Below are 25,403 nucleotides of genomic sequence, written 5' to 3'. Positions count from 1 at the left end.
AGGCAGGTTCCAGGCGAGGACACTTATGGACCCCCCCAGCTAGCGCACCAGCTAGCGCCCCTGTGAGCGCAGTCCAAATCTCACAGACAGATATTAAAGATCTTGTAGCAGCACAGAAGCAGGATAAGGACCTCAGGGAGGTTTTTAAAGGCAACTTTGTGCCAGAGTACGAGAGATTTAAACACGCACTGACCACACATGAGGGTGTGATCATAAAGGAACAACCTTATGTGGTCCCGCAGCAGGACAGGAATGCAATGATTGCTTTATTCCATGATAACCACGGGCACCAGGGAATTGATACAACAACGAGGCACCTCAGGCAGCTCTGTTGGTGGCCTAATCTCAGGACTGATGTAACGCATTATATTGAGAATTGCCTTATTTGTGCTCAGAATAACCCGGAGAGGTATTCTAAGAAAGCACAACTTCGGCATACTCGCCCAGTTAACGGCCCCTGGACAAACCTCCAGATCGATTTTATAGGACCATTGCCCCCTTGTAGGAATGGCTATAAATACGTTCTGGTGGTCATCGACACCTTCACCAAATGGGTAGAGGCATTCCCCTCTAGAACAAATACAGCCAAGACAGCTGCAAAGATCCTGACCCACCACATCTTCACGAGATGGGGTTTACCCCGAAGTATTGATTCGGACCAGGGATCTCACTTTACAGGACGGGTCATGAAGAACGCCCTGACAATATTTGGAATAAAACAAAATTTTCATATTGCGTATCATCCACAGTCCAGCGGGATTGTGGAGCGCATGAATCGGACTCTAAAACTACCCTTAGAAAAATGGTTCAGGAGAATAACTCCACATGGGATTCAGTGCTCCCATTTGCACTCATGTTCATAAGGAACACTGTTTCCACTTCCACAGGCTACACACCACACACACTCATGACCGGACGCCCTATGAAAGGGACAGAATTCCTTTTAGGACTGGACATGACCAGCCCCGAGGTGACGGCCCTCACACACGAAAAGACGGTTAAAGACTTGGTTGAGACTGTGAGGTCTGCACAGATTGCAGCCGCAGTTCAGCTAGGCAAACGCCGTCAACAACGCACAGCTTGTTTTAATAAGACCGTACACCCCACAGAATTCCAGGTTGGGCAACAGGTAATGTTATCTGTTTACAACCCCAGCAGTTTTTTGGCTCCAAAATATTCCGGTCCATACTCAATTTCGGATAAAATTAGCCCCTCAGTTTACAGGATAAAATATCCTAATGGGAAGACCGCGTGGTTTCATATTAACCAGCTTAAAGCATATGGAACACAGTCTAACCATGCTCATCATGTACTGCTAGATGCAGCAGAACACTTCACCCCGCCCACTAGAGACACTTTTCCACCATCCCCCTCACAGACCAGTTCATCAACGGACTCGCCCACGACTCCGCCCACAGACCACGACAGACCACGCCCCGAAACGCCCACAAGCTGCCACAGCAGAGACAGCAGGACAGACACTGACTCTGAGGACAGCGACAGCACACAGCCATACAGCCCACACTGCACCAACTACGACCCCGACTCCAGTGACCCCATGGAAGTCACTTACCTTAAAAACCCAGAACCACCACCCGACCCCGACTACCCCGACAACACACTTGACACAACACTATGGCACAGGGACAATTCATACAGACTTGTCCGCAATGACGAGAGTGACCCCCGGTCACACAATTCGAAAATAGCATGCCTGATCCACACAAGGGTGTGGGATCCGGGAGAGCAGGACGACACGGTGTCTGAATCCCGACACGGCAACCCCTTTGTGACCCTGTTCACAGAGGCAGAGTCAAAGTGAGGTGTCCAGATGATGTAAAATAGGAATCGTTTGAGGGAAACAATGTCCTTTCTGATGGAACCTGCACGTATGTTTGTCTTCGTTTTATGTTTGTTTTGTCTCAGTACTGTAAATGGTTCAGTTGGAGGATGGACATCTTCTTTTCAGCTGAAAAGATTGTGACCACCTCACACACACGTTAGTTTGTCCGCCGATACCTTTGAGAACTTCGGTTCCAAAAAACCAGTTTGATTGGAGATCTTTTCAAAGTTGTAAGGCTTGTGACCGCCTTACACACACAATAGTTTATCTGCAGATACGTCTGAGAACTTCTCTGGTGAGCAGCTCACCTTATCGGCTACAATATCTGAAGCCCAGCTCAATCCTCAGTGGGAGCATCTTGGCTCCTCCATTGTTTTTAGGTGCCCCTCTATTCGGTGAATAGAGGCTGCAAGTCACGGTTAACACATTCGTACCCGTTTAATCCAGGTTACTCAGGCAGTGGACAAACGGCACTGAGGACCCGCCCTGTCTGAGAACCCACTTTGGTCAGCCAAGCTCGGGTATGGCACAGCACGCCCTACCCGGGGATCCCATCCAACTCGTACCCGTAGCGGCCCATACGCAACTCATTCGGACGTTTCTTTCAAAATGTTGTTTTCATTTTTCGTTAGGCAGCCCTTAGGCCGCCATCCCACATGCTATTTACATCCAGGAACATTCGGATGGTAAACTAGCAAAGCCTGCGAGACGGCTCACAGGAGAAGGATTGTTAGGTGTATTCTGGTCTTCAAATTCGCTTTTGAAAAAAAAAAAATGAGGGGAGTCACAGGGTGTGACTTGGCCAGTCATTTTTAAAGGGTAATTTGGAATTTAAAAGACAGATGCACTAACAGGTAAAGATCTTAAACTGTGTATTGACAGATACTGTGCTTGATCCCATAGCTTTCGAAGGACGAGACAGGGATCGAAGCGAGGATTGTCCATACAGGAGGAAGAAAGAAGGAAAACCAAGTTGAAGATGATGGAAGCTCACCTATTGTTGTTAACTGTTATATCTGTTTGTGTGGAAGCAAGACACGTTTTCCCCACAACCCCCACAGTAAATGTTTCCCTTACAACCACTCCCCAGTGCTCAGCTCTGATCAGTGAGGTTCAGACCTGGTACACAAAATTTATGACATGGTACTCCATGTCATACGTAATCGAATCAATACTGGTGATTGCGATCCTCGTTATCCTTGTACAGACCCTCAGGTTGAGGAAGTGGAAGAGGAGAGCCTCCCGTTCCTGCCCTTCCGTCTATGGAGTTCGATCTCCTATTTTCCGATTTCATCAATCCCCTTTGCCCCATGATGAATAAAGCACTGTGTAATGAATAAAAAATTCGACCCTGTATTGTATTGTCCTATACTCGACTGCCGAGTTAGGAAGTGTGATGTTGTGGTGTGAATGGTTAAGGTTTTAGAGTGTGAGGAAATGTTTAAGTTAAGTTAGGGATAATTGTGATAGGTAGAGGTTCCCAGTTTGGTAATGCATGTCCCCTTTGACATAGCGCCAAGTAGAGATGTAAGGTAAAAAATTTTTCTTCCCATAGTTTAAGATAGAGTAGCCCAGGAACTGGCAAGAGGTCAGGGGACACAAAGAAGGCAACCCAGATGCACTCAAGGCGACGTACATAGGTGATCCTTCACAATATTTTGATTGTGAGGATCACAAGGAGGGAATGTAGCCACCTAAAATGGACGCTGAGCTACAAAGTAAGCCAAGCGCTAAGACTGCAGGGAAACAGGCAGTTTAGCCAGAACAGCAGTCTGCAAAGAGAGCATTTTGCATTCTGCAAGTAGCAGAAACCAGTTTGGGTTCAGGTGAGAAGACCTTAGCTAGGTGCAAATGGCAAAACGCTTTGCATGCTAATGAGGCAATCAGACCTGAACACCCACACAATAGAAACATTTGATTCTGAATGGACACATTTGAATCAAGGCCCAGACATCGAGGCACCAGAAACCTCCAAACAAAAGGGCATAAGAAACGCCCCCCCCCATCACGGAGACCCCCTCGCATTGGGGAATTAAAACAGTATCGATGAGGAATTGACCCAATAGATATCCAAAGGTTAAAGCCCGCCCAAGAAGAGGGAAGGACAATGGGATCCCTATAAAAGACAGGGACCTCGTGTTGTCCGGTCTGTTGTTTCGTGCTCCGGCCCTGACCAAGACCTTGAAGATACACTCTGACTCCAGCCGTTGAGCACCAGCCGCCGAACCGTAAGTGCCAGTACGACGCTCGCTACGCGAACTAAGCCCGCTAGAACCCCCAGTGACCAGAACGCTTGCTGAAGGTTGCAGCCCAAGACCAGGACGAAGGCCTCGCTCCCTGACCTTGCCTGTTCCTGTTAGATAAGTATTCTGATTACTTTAGTTTAGTCATAGCTTAGTCTCTTAGTGTGTGCATGAGTATTTATTATAACTGTATAATAAATATTATCGTTTGGACCTTACTAATCGGTGTATCGTCTTTATTACTTTGAACTTGACCTTGGAATACTCGTGACGGTGTCTATACGGCACCTGGCGACTCCTAAGCTGAATAAATACATAGAACAGAGCCTAGTGGTGTTAAGCACTTGGAAGTTAAGAACACCCCAATAAACGCGTTTTGCCCACATACCAAAACGTGCAACAGCGGTTTAAAGGTGTTGGCAGTCAATGTGTCTTTTCTTCTGGAGACAGCCGCTGCTCAGCAATTTTTAAAACAGATCTCACGGTAGCAAAAGTGATTAGCACTGTGGCTTTACAGCGCCAGGGTCCGAGGTTCGATTCCCTGCTGGGTCACTGTCTGTGTGAAGTCTGCACGTTCTTCCCGTGTCTGCGTGGGTTTCCTCCGGGTGCTCCGGTTTCCTCCCACAGTCCAAAGACATGCAAGTTAGGTGGATTGGCTCTGCTAAATTGCCCTTAGTGACCAAAAAAGTTAGGAGGGGTTATTGGGATACGGGGATAGGGTGGAAGTGAGGGCTTAAGTGGGTTGGTGCAGACTCAATGGGCTGAATGGCCTCCTTCTGCACTGTATGTTCTATGTTCTATCTCTGCCTTCAGAGCTCAGATTCTTAGAGTGAGCGAGAGAGGAGAGCGTGCGAGAGAAAGAGCAAGCGGAGGGAACACATGGGGGTCGAGCCGCTTGCATCACTTCTGCTTCTGTGAGCAGGAGAAATCAGTTTCTTAAATACAGAGTTTACTGGCTTGTCACATGAACCCTTCTCATCAACTGACCAGTGATCTAAATATAGTCATGGCTAGTGGGAGCAAAATACATGGTTCCAACTTGATTATATTATGACTGGGTGAATTCCTCGTTCCCAGGCTCCTTTGTCTGAAATGGTTACGTCCAATAGTTGTTCCCCATCTAGTTGAGACGGGATGTCCTGCGAGTACCTCAGAAGATGTGGTTCATTCATATTCTTCTCAGTTTTTGATAGGTTCCTGCAGACAGGTTAGCTCCACTTAATGGCTCTGAAATTTTTCATGTACAATAATGCAAATGTTCAGTCATCGTTTCAAGTGACTGAAATATTGCCTCAGTCTTTTTAAAATTCAGTGATTTTCAGCCACCAAATACAGAGTTGTTTTTGTTTCAGACCATGGCTTTGCAATAAAAGGAATCACAATAATCTTATATCAGCTGAGATGGATGAACCATGTCGTCACCAAGTTTGATTCAAGATTGCTCAAACAGCTGCTCTACTCAGCTCTATGCCAGGGAGCCCATGATCAGAGGGCCCCAAGAACAAATTTCAAAGACAATCTCAAAGCCTCCATAAAGGTCTATGTATTAACATCAACATCGCAGAAGCAGATGCTGAATCCCAATCAAAATGGCGATTCTTCATCAAAAATGGTGTTAAGACCTTCCAATCATCAAAGGCAGCCATTGGGAGGGAACAGCAAGTGATGCAAAGAGGTCAGCTGCTTTGACCATCCACCACCATTTCTATCCCTGACAATCAATGATCTCACTGTGGAAGCACCTGAAAGGCTAAGATAGGGTTCATAAGCCATCTGCAAACCCAAGAGACTGCTGAACTTTTGTTGCAATCATCAAAGTCAAGTATATCATTCCTTACGTAAGGAGGCCACACCTTCAACCCTACCTGAGCACATCTGCTGCCAAAACTCCGTTACGATCGCTACTTCGAGACATGACTATTCCATGACTTTCCTGGCTAGCCTGTCATTCTCCAGCATCTGATACTTCAGCTCATCCAAAATTCTACTACCTGAATCATATACAGCACCAATTCCCAATCACCCAAAGAATTACACAGAACATACAACACATGAATATAATTAGTCTATGCTGGTACGTATTCTGTTATGACCCCCTGGGTTAGGGCACCGTCAATCCATCCCCATTTGACCTGGAGTCACACCTAATTGGAATTAATAAATAATTCTCAGAAAAACACCCGAAGTCTTCGGCCCTCAGCTACCCAGTAACTACAGTTACCAGGTTTGTAATTTTAAGCACAATTAATTTTATTAATTTCTTTTAAAATTTAGAGTGCCCATTTCTTTTCTTTTCAACTAAGGGGCAATGTACATGGCCAATCCACATACCTTACACATCTTTGGGTTGTGGGGTGAGAGCCACGCAGACACAGGGAGATAATGTGCAATCTCCACACGGACAGTGACCCGGGGCCGGGATGGAGAAAAAAAAAGTACAAGATCATATGACTTTCTCTTAGGACACCTTGCACCCGACCAGCAAATTGATCACAACCAACCATCAGGAATGTTAGGAATGCTTCAGTTTTCAAGGGCAGCACGGTGGTGCAGTGGTAGCACTGCAGTCTCATGGCGCCGAGGTCCCAGGTTCGATCCCAGCTCTGGGTCACTGTCCGTGTGGAGTTTGCACATTCTCCCCATGTTTGCTTGGGTTTCACCCCCACAACCCAAAAGATGTGCAAGGTAGGTGGATTGAACATTCTAAATTACCCCTTAATTGGAGAAAATGAATTGGGTACTCTAAATTTATTTAAAAAAAGGAATGCTTCAGTTTTCCTAATATTCTTCTTCTTCACCTTGATCCTCAAAACTATCTGCACCAACCTCTTCGTAATCTTTGGTTCCTTGGTGGCGTGAGGCAGCAGTGCTACCCACTCGCCACCGTGCTACCCCATTTAATTTTATTAACAACCGTAACTACAATAAAATGTGCAGCAAATACAATTCCTAACCCCCCACACCATTTAAACCCACGCCACCCTCTACATACACACATCGGATAGACAAACACAGAGGGGAGAAGAGGGGTGTAAAATAATAAATAAAGTTAAAAAGTGAGTCTTTGTTTCAGATGGTTGTTTCTTGCACACTTTCCTTCAAGGATTTCTTTTCAAGATTTATTTTCCAGTCTGTATTGGGTTTCATTGTAGATTCATTCAGGTCTCTGCAGTTACAGAAATACAGCAGCTTTCCTGAAGAAAAACAAGGGACAGAGTGTGTCCTTTTGCCTGAGCATGCAGGTTTCCAACTGTGTTTTCTCTAGCTCTCTGAAAATCATCCCACTCAGGTCGGACCCAATCACCAATGTTACGGGAAGAATATGGTCTTTTGGAAGATTAATTGGCCACCAGCCAACCAATCGAACCAAGTCCCACCAGTCTCTTGGGTGCCGAAAAGTCTAAGCTTTGCTGTCCAAAGCAAGTACAATGTACTATGTTGTAACTTTCAAGTTCCTCATTTCCCTTGCTCAACGTAAAGATATGTCCATTAAGCATCTACGGATCAATATGATAACAGCAAAAATAATGAAAGGGGACAAAAAGGGAATCACCAGGAAGGGACCTTACATACCTCCCTCCCTAAAGGAATGAAAGGTCAGGGCACAGATGTTTCATTATGAGATATGAAAGACATAAATCACAAACATATATCTACTCATTCATCCCTATTATATAATTTACCTTCCAAGTTTCTACATTGGTAACTAGTCAGCTCTAAACCCATGACAAAGCATATGCTATCATGTTATCCTTTCCAGGGATGTGTACAATTTTAACATTGAACTGTTGTAGCAACAAACTCCAATGGAATAATCTTGCGTTCTGGGTTTAAAACCATTCTATAAATGCAAGCGGATTATGGTCCGCATAAACTAAGCTTTGTTTATTGTCATGCCAGACATATACTTCAAAATGCTGAAGGGCTAGTAGCAATGCTTTTCAATTCCCTTTCACTGCTAGAATGCTTTCTCTGGAATGGACTTAGTTTTTTTTTAAATCCCACTGGCTTCTCTATTCGTGCATCATCTTCTTCTGGTAGCACTCCCCCAACCCCAGGTCACTGGTTCCTGTGGCAATTTTAAATGGTCTGGGAAAGTCCAGGGCAGCCAGCACCGGTTCGCCTATTAACGTGGCTTTCAATCGCCCAAACTCTACTTCTGAGTTCTGTGGCCGACAGAGTTTTTGCTCGTTTCCAAAACATATCCAACATGCACTGTATTTCATGCTCTAGCTGAGCCAGTCTCTCTGGTTTTAGTCAAGATGGATGTGGTTTTATTGGTTTGGAGTTTCCTATATCTATGATTAGTTAACCTACTGCCCCCTGGTGTTTCCCTCCGAATCTGTCTCTATTTATTCAGTATCTTTATTAGATCTTCTCTCCGCTATTCTTTTGCTGGTAGGTTTGCATCTTTGGTTTTAGGACTCCCTTGAATACCTTCAAACAGTGCCGTTTTCACTCTCTTCTTCAAAGCCAGGTTTCTGATTATCCAAATTGGAGGGGGCTCTATGAAGGAGTTCCTTCTGTGCTTCTGTCTCTTTCGGTCTCTCGTGTAATGCAGCCAGACTTTTCTGATTGTCCAATAAATGTTTATCTAAATTTCATGGATCTTCTGCAACCAAACTACAAGCAGTATTGTCAATGCTGAGGGAAATATTTGGTCCATTTTTTGTCAATAAACAGTTTTCAGGGCAGCAGAGCAGAGCTACTGATCAGCTGTTCTGGGGAAATTTGCATACGTGCAGTGCGGTCAGCCTAAGTTGAAGGTGAACCTGCGAAGAAGACCCAAGGAGTTTGAGTAAAGGCAAGCAACCAGCAGAGGGCAGCAGAGCAGAGCTACTGATCAGCTGTTCTGGGGAAATTTGCATACGTGCAGTGCGGTCAGCCTAAGTTGAAGGTGAACCTGCGAAGAAGACCCAAGGAGTTTGAGTAAAGGCAAGCAACCAGCAGAGGGCAGCAGAGCAGAGCTACTGATCAGCTGTTCTGGGGAAATTTGCATACGTGCAGTGCGGTCAGCCTAAGTTGAAGGTGAACCTGCGAAGAAGACCCAAGGAGTTTGAGTAAAGGCAAGCAACCAGCAGAGGGCAGCAGAGCAGAGCTACTGATCAGCTGTTCTGGGGAAATTTGCATACGTGCAGTGCGGTCAGCCTAAGTTGAAGGTGAACCTGCGAAGAAGACCCAAGGAGTTTGAGTAAAGGCAAGCAACCAGCAGAGGGCAGCAGAGCAGAGCTACTGATCAGCTGTTCTGGGGAAATTTGCATACGTGCAGTGCGGTCAGCCTAAGTTGAAGGTGAACCTGCGAAGAAGACCCAAGGAGTTTGAGTAAAGGCAAGCAACCAGCACAGGGCAGCAGAGCAGAGCTACTGATCAGCTGTTCTGGGGAAATTTGCATACGTGCAGTGCGGTCAGCCTAAGTTGAAGGTGAACCTGCGAAGAAGACCCAAGGAGTTTGAGTAAAGGCAAGCAACCAGCAGAGGGCAGCAGAGCAGAGCTACTGATCAGCTGTTCTGGGGAAATTTGCATACGTGCAGTGCGGTCAGCCTAAGTTGAAGGTGAACCTGCGAAGAAGACCCAAGGAGTTTGAGTAAAGGCAAGCAACCAGCAGAGGGCAGCAGAGCAGAGCTACTGATCAGCTGTTCTGGGGAAATTTGCATACGTGCAGTGCGGTCAGCCTAAGTTGAAGGTGAACCTGCGAAGAAGACCCAAGGAGTTTGAGTAAAGGCAAGCAACCAGCAGAGGGCAGCAGAGCAGAGCTACTGATCAGCTGTTCTGGGGAAATTTGCATACGTGCAGTGCGGTCAGCCTAAGTTGAAGGTGGTTTGTGGAGGGGCTGTTGGCAAGTGACAGTTAAACCCGAAACACTTTGTGAGTGTTTCCCACCCTACCTCCTCCTCTAACCAACCCCCCCACCCCACGGTGGTTGGGAAGCGGGAGCAGGGGCCTGTCGTGAAGGTGAGTGAGTGCCTTTAAATTTGCTTACCTTTCAGCGGGATCAGGGTTTGAGGTAATATCAGGTAAGCTCTTCCTTTCTATTTCTTTTTCTTGTTTTTTTTTAATCTAGAGGGGATGTCAGGGAAGGCAGTACAATGCTCCTCCTGCAGAATGTTTGAGGTGAGGGACGCCGTCAGTGTCCCTGCTGATTTCATCTGTGGGAAGTGCACCCAACTCCAGCTCCTCAAAAACCGTGTTAGGGACCTGGAGCTTGAGCTGGATGAACTTCGGATCATTCGGGAGGCAGAGGGGGTCATAGATAGGAGCTTCAGGGAAGTAGTTACACCAAAGACTGGAGATAGATGGGTAACTGTAAGAGGGACTGGGAAGAAGCAGTCAGTGCAGGGACCCCCTGCGGTCGTTCCCCTGAGTAACAAGTATACCGTTTTGGATACTTGTGGGGGGGACGACTTACCAGGGGTAAGCCATGGGGTACGGGCCTCTGGCACGGAGTCTGTCCCTGTTGCTCAGAAGGGAAGGGGGGAAAGGAGTAGAACATTAGTAATTGGGGACTCAATAGTCAGGGGCACAGATAGGAGATTTTGTGGGAGCGAGAGAGATTCACGTTTGGTATGTTGCCTCCCAGGTGCAAGGGTACGTGATGTCTCGGATCGTGTTTTCCGGGTCCTTAAGGGGGAGGGGGAGCAGCCCCAAGTCGTAGTCCACATTGGCACTAACGACATAGGTAGGAAAGGGGACAAGGATGTCAGGCAGGCCTTTAGGGAGCTAGGATGGAAGCTCAGAGCGAGAACAAACAGAGTTGTTATCTCTGGGTTGTTGCCCGTGCCACGTGATAGTGAGATGAGGAATAGGGAGAGAGAGCAATTAAACACGTAGCTACAGGGATGGTGCAGGCGGGAGGGATTCAGATTTCTGGATAACTGGGGCTCTTTCTGGGGAAGGTGGGACCTCTATAGACAGGATGGTCTACATCTGAACCTGAGGGGCACCAATATCCTGGGGGGGAGATTTGTTAGTACTCTTTGGGGGGGTTTAAACTAATTCAGCAGGGGCATGGGAACCTGGATTGTAGTTTTGGGGTGCGAGAGATTGAGAGTAGAGAGGTCAGGAGCACAATTTTGACTTCGCAGGAGGGTGGCAGTGTTCAGGTCTGTGGTTTGAAGTGTGTCTATTTCAATGCCAGGAGTATACGAAATAAGGTAGGGGAACTGGCAGCATGGGTTGGTACCTGGGACTTCGATGTTGTGGCCATTTCAGAGACATGGATAGAGCAGGGACAGGAATGGTTGTTGCAGGTTCCGGGGTTTAGGTGCTTTAGTAAGGTCAGAGAAGGGGGCAAAAGAGGGGGAGGTGTGGCGCTGCTAGTCAAGGACAGTATTACGGTGGTAGAAAGGATGCAAGATGGGCACTCTTCTTCCGAGGTAGTATGGGTAGAGGTTAGAAACAGGAAAGGAGAGGTCACCCTGTTGGGAGTTTTCTATAGGCCACCTAATAGTTCTAGAGATGTAGAGGAAAGGATGGCGAAGATGATTCTGGAAAAGAGCGAAAGTAACAGGGTAGTTGTTATGGGAGACTTTAACTTTCCTAATATTGACTGGAAAAGATATAGTTCGAGTACATTGGATGGGTCGTTCTTTGTACAATGTGTGCAGGAGGGTTTTCTGACACAATATGTTGACAGGCCAACAAGAGGTGAGGCCACTTTGGATTTGGTTTTGGGTAATGAACCAGGCCAGGTGTTAGATCTGGAGGTAGGTGAACACTTTGGAGACAGTGACCACAATTCGGTGACCTTTACGTTAGTGATGGAAAGGGATAAGTATACCCCGCAGAGCAAGAGTTATTGCTGGGGGAAGGGCAATTATGATGCCATTAGACATGACTTAGGATGTGTTGGTTGGAGAAGTAGGCTGCAAGGGTTGGGCACACTGGATATGTGGAGCTTGTTCAAGGAACAGCTATTGCATGTTCTTGATAAGTACGTACCAGTCAGGCAGGGAGGAAGGGGTCGAGCGAGGGAACCGTGGTTTACCAAAGAAGTGGAATCTCTTGTTAAGAGGAAGAAGGAGGCCTATGTGAAGATGAGGCGTGAAGTTTCAGTTGGGGCGCTTGATAGTTACAAGGAAGCGAGGAAGGATCTAAAGAGAGAGCTGAGACGAGCAAGGAGGGGACATGAGAAGTCTTTGGCAGGTAGGATCAAGGAAAACCCAAAAGCTTTCTATAGGTATGTCAGGAATAAAAGAATGACTAGGGTAAGAGTAGGGCCAGTCAAGGACAGTGGTGGGAAGTTGTGTGTGGAGGCTGAGGAGATAAGCGAGATACTAAATGAATACTTTTCGTCAGTATTCACTCAAGAAAAAGATAATATTGTGGAGGAGAATGCTGAGACCCAGGCTATTAGAATAGATGGCATTGAGGTGCGTAGGGAAGAAGTGTTGGCAATTCTGGACAAGGTGAAAATAGATAAGTCCCCGGGGCCGGATGGGATTTATCCTAGGATTCTCTGGGAAGCCAGGGAAGAGATTGCTGAGCCTTTGGCTTTGATTTTTAGGTCATCATTGGCTACAGGAATAGTGCCAGAGGACTGGAGGATAGCAAATGTGGTCCCTTTGTTCAAGAAGGGGAGTAGAGATAACCCCGGTAACTATAGGCCGGTGAGCCTAACGTCTGTGGTGGGTAAAGTCTTGGAGAGGATTATAAAAGATAAGATTTATAATCATCTAGATAGGAATAATATGATTAGGGATAGTCAGCATGGTTTTGTGAAGGGTAGGTCATGCCTCACAAACCTTATCGAGTTCTTTGAGAAGGTGACTGAACAGGTAGATAAGGGTAGAGCAGTTGATGTGGTGTATATGGATTTCAGTAAAGCGTTTGATAAGGTTCCCCACGGTCGGCTATTGCAGAAAATACGGAGGCTGGGGATTGAGGGTGATTTAGAGATGTGGATCAGAAATTGGCTAGTTGAAAGAAGACAGAGAGTGGTAGTTGATGGGAAATGTTCAGAATGGAGTTCAGTTACGAGTGGCGTACCACAAGGATCTGTTCTGGGGCCGTTGCTGTTTGTCATTTTTATAAATGACCTAGAGGAGGGCGCAGAAGGATGGGTGAGTAAATTTGCAGACGACACTAAAGTCGGTGGAGTTGTAGACAGTGCGGAAGGATGTTGCAGGTTACAGAGGGACATAGATAAGCTGCAGAGCTGGGCTGAGAGGTGGCAAATGGAGTTTAATGTGGAGAAGTGTGAGGTGATTCACTTTGGAAAGAATAACAGGAATGCGGAATATTTGGCTAATGGTAAAATTCTTGGTAGTGTGGATGAGCAGAGGGATCTCGGTGTCCATGTACATAGATCCCTGAAAGTTGCCACCCAGGTTGATCGGGTTGTGAAGAAGGCCTATGGTGTGTTGGCCTTTATTGGTAGAGGGATTGAGTTCCGGAGCCATGAGGTCATGATGCAGCTGTACCAAACTCTGGTACGGCCGCATTTGGAGTATTGCGTACAGTTCTGGTCGCCTCATTATAGGAAGGACGTGGAAGCTTTGGAACGGGTGCAGAGGAGATTTACCAGGATGTTGCCTGGTATGGAGGGAAAATCTTATGAGGAAAGGCTGATGGACTTGAGGTTGTTTTCGTTAGAGAGAAGAAGGTTAAGAGGTGACTTAATAGAGGCATACAAAATGATCAGAGGGTTAGATAGGGTGGACAGCGAGAGCCTTCTCCCGCGGATGGAGGTGGCTAGCACGAGGGGACATAGCCTTAAATTGAGGGGTAATAGATATAGGACAGAGGTCAGAGGTGGGTTTTTTACGCAAAGAGTGGTGAGGCCGTGGAATGCCCTACCTGCAACAGTAGTGAACTCGCCAACATTGAGGGCATTTAAAAATTTATTGGATAAGCATATGGATGATAAGGGCATAGTGTAGGTTAGATGGCCTTTAGTTTTTTTTTTTCCCCATGTCGGTGCAACATCGAGGGCCGAAGGGCCTGTACTGCGCTGTATCGTTCTATGTTCTATGTTCTAACGCAGCTTTACATTCTCTCCTTTCCTTCACATAAGACATATATAGAACATATAGGAGCAGAATTAGGCCACTCAGACCATCGAGTCTGCTCCGCTATTCAATCATGGCTGATATTTTTCACATCCCCATTCTCCTATAAGACATGGTTACTTTCAGCAACAAGTAATGCTGAGGGTTCAATGAGGAATGCAGGAGAGCATACCAGAAACAGAATCAGGCACACCTGAAAAAAGAGTGCCAGCCTGGCGAAGCTACAACACAGGACTGACTAGATGAGTAGCATGTGATAGACAGTATGCTCAAGTGCACAACCAACAAATCAGATGCATAGTTCCTTTGCATCTACTAGATAACGTCTTAGCATAATAGGTGAAAAACTATGGCTGAGATTTTTCACTGCTGCTCTTGACGAAAGCTGTTCTGGGCAGCAAATGCTGGCCTTGCCAATGGCACGCACATCCCATGAGTAAATAAAGAAAATAAAAGCTGTCATCAGGGTACAAATGCAGTCAAACATCCAAGAATGTAATCCACATTATTTTTCTCCCGGCCTTCTATCTTCCCTTGGCCAAGTAACTAAATGTGTTTCCCTATTTAGCAACACTATGCTGCAGAACACAGAGGACAAAGCTATATGAGGCTGTAAATGTAAACAGCATGTCAAATCAGATTTTAAAAGTTACATTTTGCTATATCTTCTTGTAAAAAGTTATCAATTTTGCATTACCTTTCCAATATACAACTTGTACTACATTTGAAATAAAAGAAAATTGTCATTTTACATTTATTCGGACAATAATCCAAATGAATAAATGTGATGGATCTTTATTACTATTTGATAGCATAGTATGGAAAGCTGACAGCAAGTGATTTTACCAGGTCCAATATGCTGGAAAATTCTCATAACAGTAAATAATGAACAGTACGAAACTATTACTGTAAAATTATTCAAATCTTTCACTGGCAACAGATGATGTTTAAACCAAAATGAATGGTCACATTCAGCAAACATGTATGGGCACAAGTCAAGTACTGACTGCTATCATAAGCAAGTCCAGTTTTCTGATAACTGCATTAATAGTAGGTCCACCAACCAACCATCCCTGTCAGACTAGCTCTGTCACCACCACAGTCAGGTACATCAATCATTGCTAATTTCCAGTCCCCAAGAGCATCTCTTCTTCAGAACGAAATCTACTAAAACAGCACTTGACCCATTTATTCCCATCTCCTCTCTTGATGCTTGTTCCCGTAATGACTCACCTGGGACACAGCTTTCCTTTTTCTGCAGTATCTGATCAACAAACTTTACAACGTTACAAGTACAATGTGGACTGCTACACTTAATCACAGAATAGACATCAATTTCAAGAACCCATCAATCAACCAGCCAAGTAAAGATTAATGGAATTTTGTTAAGGTGCAAATTGTGATATATCAACCTGACTGATGGGGACAATAACAAAGATAATATTTATGCAAACCAGATAAATATACATCCAGAAAATGCGCAATGTTTCTTATGTGTTACTCGTTACTCTGCAAAAAATGAAGAAATTATCTTTACTTCATCGCAACAGTTTTACTTATTTTCTTCTGTATTTTAGCCAAGTTACTTTATTTGAGCCTAAATAGAGGGCTTGTTTAACTGGGAACCAATGTAGGTCAGCGAGCAAAGGAGTGATAAAGAATTGGGACTTGGCACAAGTTAGAACATGGGCAGCCAGGTTTTGGATGACTTCAAGTTTACAATGTGTAGTATGTGGGAGGCCAGTACTGGATGTGTGCTGGAATAATCAATTCTAGAAGGGTTAAACAGATGAGCTGGGACAGGATTGAAGACAGATGATATTATGAAGGAACTAGTGGCCTTAGTGTTGGCGCAGATATGTGGCCAGAAGTTCATCCCGAGGTTAAATATGGCACCAAGATTGCTAACAGACCGGTTTTGTTCCAGGCAGTTGCTAAGGAGATGGATGCAGTTGGCAGCTAGAGAATAGAATTTGAAACAGGGACCAAAAACAATATTTTCAAGCTTCCCAATATTTAATTGGGATGTGAGATAACCAATCTGATAATTTAGCAACAGTGGAGGAGTCCAAAGAGGTAATCGTGAGGTAGAACTGGGTGTTATCAGCGTACATGCAATAACTAACACTACACTTTTGGATGATGCCACTGTGGGGAGGCATGTAGATGAAAAATAAGAGGAGCCCAATGACAGATACTTGGGCAACACCAGAAGTAACAGTGTGGGGGTAATAAGAGAATCCAGTGAAAGTGATACTCTATGATGGGATAGATAAGCGAGTAAACAGTCGAGAACAATCCCATCCAGCTGGATGAAAATAGGCATTTGAGGTGGATGTTGTGGTCAACCGAGTCAAAAGTTGTAGAAAGGTCAAAATCTTTGAGATGGGATAGCTTACCTTTGTCACAGTCACATATGATGTAATTCCGGACTTCAATAGAAACCGATTTGGTACTAAATTGAATGGAAAGCTGATTGGAAGAATTCAAACAATGTTCTGTGAAAAATGGGCACAGATATGGAAGGATGCTTATGCATTCAAGGGCGTATGAGAGGAAGGGGAGGTTGGAGATAGGGGCAGAGTTTGCAAGGACTGAAAGCCCAAGGTTTTTTTTTTAAAGGAGGGATGACAGATTTAAAGAGTTGAGTGAAAATAATTAAAGACGGTAGAGCTGTAAATAATATAAATCTGAATAACTTCACATAATGCCAGTGGAAAGAATAAGAATAAATCGATAAACTAATCATGGCTGCTAGACAGTCTAAATCAAATCTTGCGACTCAGTTCTTTTACAACGCAGGAGTAATGTTCCTTTTAAAATTTAGTTGTTCTGTGCAGTCAGTTTTTAAATGCATTGTTCCTTTAAATTATTTTGTACAGCCACACATATGTAGTATTATTCATAGAATAAGGTCTATGCAATACTTTCCAGGCTCCTGTGCCGCTTCGGGAAACATTGCTCAATAGCGACATAGGAAGTATTCAGGAGAGATAGGGAAAGGAAAAAAGTAGATGAAAACAGTATTGAGAAAGGCTATATATCTCAGTTCTAGAGAGGTGATGTCCTGCGAGAGTGCAGATGAGACTACTGAACAAGGATATATCGCAGTTCTTCAGAGGAACGATGACTGCGAAAGTGGGGATGACAGTACTGATCAAGGACAACAACACAGTTCTACAGACCGACGATCTACTGGAGGTTTCAAAGACAGAACTTATTTGGGAAGAGCCAAGGAAAAGAAAAACAGCTGTTACATTGTTGGGTGTTGAAAGGGGGTAAAGTAAGTAAGACACAAGTAGCACATAACCCAGCATACACCTTTATACTTGGGATTGCTCTATAAGCAAGACCAACAGGATCAATTGCAAACAAACATAAACCTGAGTAATAGGCAACACACTTCTGGGTATGGGCACTGAGGATAGTGAATTGCGCACTAAGCATGATGGGACATCAACCAACCAGACTTGACCACATTCCTAGGAAGTACAAGCTGTTCAGCTCAGCAGAAATTTTGCTTATCCTCAGCTCCAAACAGCACTGGTTGATTAGACAATGGTACTATAGTACTATTCAGAGACAGAAGTAAGATAAAGATGACTATTCATACAAAGCATCAAGGACAATGCATAGGAAGAGTCTGGGAAACATCGGACGATCATGAGTTAGTGAGGCCCCGCAGGTGCATGAGCTAGTTGCCCAAAAGCAATTTTATTGGCCAGTGTATGCAATCTGCAGCCACAGTGATTGGATCAAGTCCAGCTGAGGCAGGGTTGCTGATTTTTGGAAATTGTATAATTGTTGAATCTAAAGCAATGTAAGGTAGAGTCAATCTGTCCCAGATGGCTCTCCCATCGTACATTGGCAAGTAAACAACGTCTTTACCAGAGTTGCTGTCTCCGTGAGTCTGTTTGTTAGCTGAGCTATAATTAAGAGAAGGATCCCACGTGGAAGCCAGCTCAACACTTCACCTCAGAAAACACTCCGGCAAGTGTTTATTATGGATCTTCAAATGGAAGACAACAACAGCGCTGGTCAAGGAAGACCTTGTGGAGTACCTTCAGGAGTGGGACACCACCTGGGCTAGAGCGTAAGGGTTGCAATGGTCCCGGGCCGGTGGTTGAGTCTTGCTGCCTATTGTCCAGCATGGGACCAGAAGAACTAAGCCTAAGTAATTATGACAGGGAAGCAAATTTGATGGAAATATAAAAATATTCGAGCATTAAAATTAGGAGACTTCAATTACCCCAAGACGGATGGGGGAAACAAGAGAGAAAAGTGCAATGAGGGTGAAGAACTCCTAAAATGTGTATAGAGGTCCTATATTATTAACCTAACAAGGAAGGAAGCCATGTTGGACGGAATTCTCAGGAATGAAGTAGGCCGTACGCAAGAACATCAGGGCAATGCATTTCAGCGATGTAAGAAAGGTTATGATACAGAGGGTCTGGAAACCAAGACCAACCAGAAAAAGAGCTTAACGAGCAATAGTAGAACTTCAAGGCAGAGATACTTTGGTTACAAACCAAGCATATTCACAAAAGAAGGAAAGATGAGACATTATAGCTAGGGATCTCTGGATGACAAAGGAAATATAGGTGAGCATAAAACAGAAAAGAAGACTTGTGGCAAAGGTAAGGCATAGAATACAGTAGTAAACCAGCAGAATATATAAAGTAATGCAAAAACAAAATTCTGCAGATGCTGGGAAGCTGAGAAAAAACAGAAAATTCTGGAAATACTCAGCGTTAGGCAGCGTCTGATAAAGGGTAATCTCTACATGAAAGACTAGACCATATTGTGAATTCTGCCTTATCCAAAATGACACCGGATGGAGTCCCTCCCCCATTTCAACAAGTCCTATTTTCTCTGCTAGGGGAAGGGGGCAACATATGATTCAAACATGTGGGAAAACTGAACCTAGTGCAGAGTTCAAACAGACGCCACTGGCGCAAGGTCCATTTAATAATAATAGTAATCGCTTATTGTCACAAATAGACTTCAATTAAGTTACTGTGAAAAGCCCCTAGTCACATTCCAGCGCCTGTTCGGGGAGGCTGGTACGGGAATTGAACCCACGCTGCTGGCATTGTTCTGCATTACAAGCCTGATGTTTAGCCCACTGTGCAAACTCAGCCTTTTTCTACAGAATATGGTTTATAATTTCTAAAGAGTAGATATGAATGTTCATAAAAGACAGATATGGTCTGTGGAACTGTCAGCTTGTCAAGTTACTTCAATCCCCTGCCCTTTAAATTTTGAGGAAAAAAAATCAGTCTGCAATGTCTTGGAGCTGAGAAAATATCAGTGATGGCTGTTGCAGTAATAATAATAACCTTTTGTTGTCACAAGTATGAAGTTACTGTGAAAAGCCTCTACTCGCCACATTCTGGCACCTGTTCGGGTAAGCTGGTACGGGAATTGAACCCACACTGCTGGCCTTGTTCTGCATCACAAACCAGCTGTCTAGCCCGTATTTCTTTGACATAACCCTAAGGGCTTTCATTATAGTGTTAACATTGTTGATAGTTTTCAGAACCTATCATGTCACAGTAGGGTGGTCTGAGAGTTCAGTTTTGAGAACTCCAAGAGGCTATTAAGGGATTTACTGTCAATTTCTAAGCGATTACGTATCCTAAAGGATTACAATATACTGAATGGGCTTTTATCAATTCGGCTTTTTTTTTTTATATGCAGTGAAGTCTGCAATACCTAGAGCTTTATTTTATTTCACCTCAGCATAATTTCTGATATCAGCTCATTGGCACGGAGGATGTAAGGGCAAATAACAGTGAGTGGGGGCGGGAGTGTTTGCATGCGTTGGCACTAATTTGGTGTAGGTGCTAATATGGGCATAGCGATTGGTGGGGGAAAAGACGTTGGCATTGAGGCTTATGAGTGGCCATGGTGGGGTGGATATGTGCATGGGTGGAGGCTGTGAGGGCCTAATATTCAAACACACGACTGGGGCGGGCCTTTTAACCCTTCTGTCTCAGCACTCGGCAGCTCCTACGGCTGCCTCTTAACGGTTTCAGATGGCGAAAGGGCCAACATCAGCACGGGTGACTGCCACACCCCACGATGAAGATCCTGTTATTCAAGGCACTTTTTCCTGAGGTTGGTAGGGCAAGTCGGGACATTTTTCGACTGAGCACTCACCTCAGGAGTGGGCAGCACGGTATCACAGAGGTTAGCACTGTTGCTTCACAGCACCAGGGTCCCAAGTTTGATTCCCGGCTTGGGTCACTGTCTGTGTCGAGTCTGCACATTCTCCCCCTGTCTGCATGGGTTTCCTCCGGGTGCTCCGGTTTCCTCCCACAAGTCCTGAAAGACGTGCTGTTAGGTAATTTGGACATACTGAATTCTCCCTCTGTGTACCCGAACAGGCGGAATGTGGCGCCTAGAAGCTTTTCACAGTAACTTCATTGCAGTGTTAATGTAAGCCTACTTGTGACAATAAAGATTATTAAATAAAAATAAAAATATGGGTTGTTAACTTTTTCTCTCCACCGATGCTACCTGATCTGCTGCGAATGTAGCATGTGGAGGGAAATTAATACAAGATTATAAGACAGTCTTACAAAGGATACAGAAAGAGATTACTAGGCGAGGATTTTGGTATCGGCGATACAATTTCAAACTTTGTGGATGATACAAATATTTGGTAATGAAGTAAACAGGAACAGCAGACTTTATAATAGAAAGACTGGTGAAATGGGCAGACACACAAAAGTATACTGAATGCACTTTGGGAGAAACAACATGGAAAGATAGTATAATTTAAATTATATTATTTTGAGGGATGTGCAAGAGTAATGGTACTTAAGAACATAAGAACTAGGAGCAGGAGTAGGCCATCTGGCCCCTCGAGCCTGCTCTACCATTCAATGAGATCATGGCTGATCTTTTGTGGACTCAGCTCCACTTTCCGGCCCGAACACCATAACCCTTAATCCCTTTATTCTTCAAAAAACTATCTATCTTTGCCTTAAAAACATTTAATGAAGGATCCTCAACTGCTTCACTGGGCAAGGAATTCCATAGATTCACAACCTTTTGGGTGAAGAAGTTCCTCCTAAACTCAGTCCTAAATCTACTTCCTCTTATTTTGAGGCTACGTCCCCTAGTTCTGCTTTCACCCGCCAGTGGAAACAACCTGCCCTCATCTATCCTATCTATTCCCTTCATAATTTTATATGTTTCTATAAGATCCCCCCTCATCCTTCTGAATTCCAATGAGGAGAGTCCCAGTCTACTCAACCTCTCCTCGTAATCCAACCCCTTCAACTCTGGGATTAACCTGGTGAATTTCCTCTGCACACCCTCCAGTGCCAGTACGTCCTTTCACAAGTAAGGAGACCAAAACTGAACACAATACTCCAGGTGTGGCCTCACTAACACCTTATACAATTGCAGCATAACCTCCCTAGTCTTAAACTCCATCCCTCTAGCAATGAAGGACCAAATTCCATTTGCCTTCTTAATCACCTGTTGCACCTGTAAACCAACTTTCTGTGACTCATGCACTAGCACACCCAGGTCTCTCTGCACAGCAGCATGCTTTAATATTTTATCATTTAAATAATAATCCCGTTTGCTGTTATTCCTACCAAAATGGATAACCTCACATTTGTCAACATTGTATTCCATCTGCCAGACCATAGCCCATTCACTTAACCTATCCAAATCCCTCTGCAGACTTCCAGTATCCTCTGCACTTTTTGCTTTACCACTCATCTTAGTGTCGTCTGCAAACTTGGACACATTGCCCTTGGTCCCCAACTCCAAATCATCTATGTAAATTGTGAACAATTGTGGGCCCAACACGGATCCCTGAGGGACACCACTAGCTACTGATTGCCAACCAATCTCGAGGGTACATATTCAAAATCCTTGAAGGTAGTGTGACGAATTGTTACACAATTATGAAAACATAATGGTTTTCGGCTTTATAAATAGGGACACCAAGTACAGGAACAAGGAAGTTGTGTGATACCTTTAACCCATGACCAATTAAGTTTCAGGTGGAGTATTACATGCAATTCTGGGCAGCACACTTTCGGAAGGAAATCAAGGTCCTGGGGCTGTTACTGAGGTGATTTATCAGGATGATACAAAGGATGATGGATTTCGGTTATGTGGAGACATTGGAGAAGTTGGGATTCTTCACCTTCGATGGAGAAGGCCAAGGGGAGATCTCGTGGATGTATTTAAAAATAGGAGTTATTTTTAGATAAACTAGAGAGAAACTATTTCATCTGGGAAATGGGTCAATAACCCAAAGTCACAGATTTAATAAATAATTGGCAACAGCACCAGAGGGGCAGAGAAATGCAGAGGTTGGTGAGATTTGAAATGCACTATCTGAAAGGGGACTGGACTAATACATTTTAAAAAGCAATTGGACTTTTGCTTAAAGAGAACTAATAGGCAGGGTTGTGAGGATAATAATAATCCTACAACACCAGGTTAAAGTTGAACTTTAATCTGGTGTTGTAAGACTTCTTACTGTGCTCGCCCCAGTCCAACGCCGGCATCTCCACATAAATAATAATAATCTTCATTGTCACAAGTAATCTTACACTAACACTGCAATGAAGTTACTGTGAAATGTAGCCATCTAAAATGGCCACCTGCAAGGGACCACGGGAATTACGGCCAACCCAGGACTCAGACAGAAGCACAGCCTATGTGTATCTAAAACACAGGTAACCAGGCCTGACCGAAACCCCCGCTCATTTACATTTCAATGGCCCATTTTCCCAGGACAATAGAACTCCAATCAAGCAACCGGTACAGCCGCAGGCTGATCGGCACCACTCCCTTGCTCAGAAAGCACAACTGTCAAGGTCAATGACTGCTAAGGGCCCACCCAGCTACGAAGGCACCCGCCCCTTTATTGGCCGAAATCGAAGAGAGTGATCAGAACCCGTCGAACTATTGGGTCCAAGGTTAAGGACCGCCCCAAAGAGCACAAAATCCCAGGGGGGATAAAAGAGAGCGCAGCCATGTGCTCTGTCTCTCTTGGATCTGGCCTGTGCCTAACCCAACTGCAGCAGGAACAGCCAGCTAAGTTCAAGACCAACGATCGCTACCTGACGGATGAGTCCAGCAGAGACAGAGCCACTTTCTTCGAACCAGCCAAGTGAAATCCAGATAAAGGCCTTTATCCATTTGCACAGTGCCGGTCGCCCTGAAGTTAAGTATAGGTTATTGTACTGATAGGTGTAGTTTAACTCGTAGTAGATATTGTGTTTGCATGTTGAGACCATGTCTGCACCATGTTGCATTAGGGAACTGTCCCAGGTAGAGGGGCTGGGCTTATTTCACAGGATCCCTTTCATTCAACTGTTCTAAGGTTTAGCTGGACACTGCAGAGCCCAGTACTTTAGAAATGAATTACTTTTTTTGTTCTTACATAGATTTGTTCCTTAGAGCATAATAATTCCAGTACGTGTTGGGTTTGATCTCAGGCACTGTGCAACTCCCAATAGCTGAAAGCCTAGAAATTCTGATGAATTGATCCTTGAATGCTATTCTTGAGGAAAACACTTTGACATATGGTTGGTACAGAGAGACAGGTTGATAACATTACACTATTAAATGAGATTTTTTTTTAAAAAAGCCACGTAAAATTAAATAAAATGCAACTTATGCAAGTACAATGCATATATAATTCATGGGTCACTGCATGTACCTGATATCCCAGCCACTTGATTCTCTCCAAAGTTACGCCTTGAAGATCAGCTAGATTTACTAGCTAGTCTGTTTTTACTAATCTGAAGCACACATCTCTTTTTACATACTGAGTATCACCAGTCAGTAAAATATCAATTGTCAGACCCTATTTCAGGAAATATGCCTGTAAAGCACCTATCAGGATGGGCCTGTACACACTGGAATTTAGAAGAACGAGAGGTGATCTTACTGAAACATATAAGGGGATTTGTTAGTGTAGATACCGGGTGTAGGTTCCCACTTATGGGAGAGACTAGAACTAGGGGCACAATTTAAGAATAAGAAGTCTAATGTTTAAGATAAAGATGAGGAGACATTTTTTCCTTCAAAGGTCGTAAGTATGTGGAATTCTTTTCCCCAGAAAGCGGTGGTGGTTGTTTATTGAACTAATTAAAGGCAGAGTTACACTTATTTTTAATGGACAAGGGAGCCAAAAGTTATGGGGGGGAAGTCAGCAAAATAGAGTTAAGACCATAACCAGATCAACCAATATCTTATTGAATAGCAGAGCAGACTCCTATTCAAGCTCCTGAGTCCCATGTTCCTATCACTTCTGACATCCCTATAACTTGTTAAAAAAAATTGTTAAAGAAGCTGAAAAGGCTTACTGAATAGGACTTTGCAGAACCTAGTAAGTGTGCATGCAAATATATCCTTATTCTTATATCTTACTCATTTGATGGTGAAGCTTGCCCAAGATTATTAACTTGACTTAATGGTTTTACAGTGACACGACTAGCACACTAAGCAGTGATTTCAAAAGGTTCAGAACATTCTTGCTACATCTGGAAGACCCGCTTCAAATGCCAATTTGCAAGAAGAATTTTCCTCATGTAATGTGCACCCAAAGAATATTTGTTCCATCTTCAAGAACTTTGCACCTCGTTTCTGAACAAGATTCATATAAGAATATCTATTTTCACCGAAAAATGAACTGAAGTGCAGAATTTGATCATAAAACATCAATAAAAATCCTGGCATACAGTGTTCTTTAAGCAGAAGCTATGGTTATATATTTTCTTCCAGTTGTATGTTTTTCTTTTGACCGGTCAGCTTTACTGAAACTGTTTCTCGGTTTTGTATGTTTTGTAGGCTGGTAAGTTTGTGTGAAAGCTTATCCTCAAATCGCATGCATGATAAAACATCAGATTCCTGCTACTTAAGGTGAGAGAGAAACTAATTCTAAGCTGCAGGGATGAGAGTGGGTGAAGATAAAAAGGTTTGAAATTTTTTTTGTGACAAGGAATCATGCACACATTATCATAGAATTTCCAGTGCAGAAGGAGGCCATTCAGCCCATTGAGTCTGCACCGGCTCTTGGAAAGAGCACCCTACCCAAGGTCAACACCTCCACCCTATCCCCATAACCCAGTAACCCCACCCAACACTAAGGGCAATTTTGGATACTATGGGCAATTTAGCATGGCCAATCCACCTAACCTGCACACCTTTGGACTGTGGGAGGAAACCGGAGCACCCGGAGGAAACCCACGCACACACGGGGAGGATGTGCAGACTCCGCACAGACAGTGACCCAAGCCGGAATCGAACCTGGGACCCTGGTGTTGT

The 25,403-nt window shown here is 44.3% G+C and overlaps 1 protein-coding gene across 1 annotated transcript in view; it reads right to left on the bottom strand.

Moving 5' to 3' along the window:
- Positions 1-25,403, bottom strand: part of ubr3 (ubiquitin protein ligase E3 component n-recognin 3) — a 466,944-nt gene that overhangs the window by 160,382 nt on the left and 281,159 nt on the right. The window lies entirely within an intron of this gene.

The sequence above is a fragment of the Scyliorhinus canicula genome, chromosome 2, assembly GCF_902713615.1.
Source record: "Scyliorhinus canicula chromosome 2, sScyCan1.1, whole genome shotgun sequence".
NCBI classification, from domain to species: domain Eukaryota; kingdom Metazoa; phylum Chordata; class Chondrichthyes; order Carcharhiniformes; family Scyliorhinidae; genus Scyliorhinus; species Scyliorhinus canicula.
Note: the sequence above shows the minus strand (reverse complement) of the source record. Positions and strands in the feature narration are given on the sequence as shown.